The sequence below is a fragment of the Egretta garzetta genome, unplaced genomic scaffold (assembly GCF_000687185.1).
Source record: "Egretta garzetta isolate BGI_Z169 unplaced genomic scaffold, ASM68718v1 scaffold268, whole genome shotgun sequence".
NCBI lineage: Eukaryota > Metazoa > Chordata > Aves > Pelecaniformes > Ardeidae > Egretta > Egretta garzetta.
In genome coordinates this window covers 1,967,961-1,968,352 of record NW_009260600.1, presented here as the reverse complement: position 1 = coordinate 1,968,352, position 392 = coordinate 1,967,961, and positions in this window count along the sequence as shown.

Sequence of the window (392 nt, the reverse complement as noted above, 5' to 3'; positions counted from 1 at the left end):
TTCCAATCTTCCCTTTCCTGGATCCTCCCCCACGGCTCCATCTCCTACTTGATCTGCAGGTATAAACACAGGGAGAGCCGTAAAGAGACAGGATGATGTCAATGGTAACTTCTAGCTGGCACTTAAAAACTGGCTGAAAAGCTATGAAGGGAGAGAAGCCTTTATGTGGCTGTGCCACAAGACCGTTAACGCTAAGCAAGCAGCCGGTTTCAGACATTACAGGCGCGCTAGCCTGAAGTAAAACCATCACGAACCCCGTCACAGCCCTGCGAGATTCTGCTTGATGGCGGCCAGGGCGGGAAGCCTGGGCTGGCTGCAACCCCACCTCGCCTTCGCCTCAGCTTCTCTCCGGTGAGGATGCGGAGGCCGTGCTGCCGGCCTACTCCTGCCGC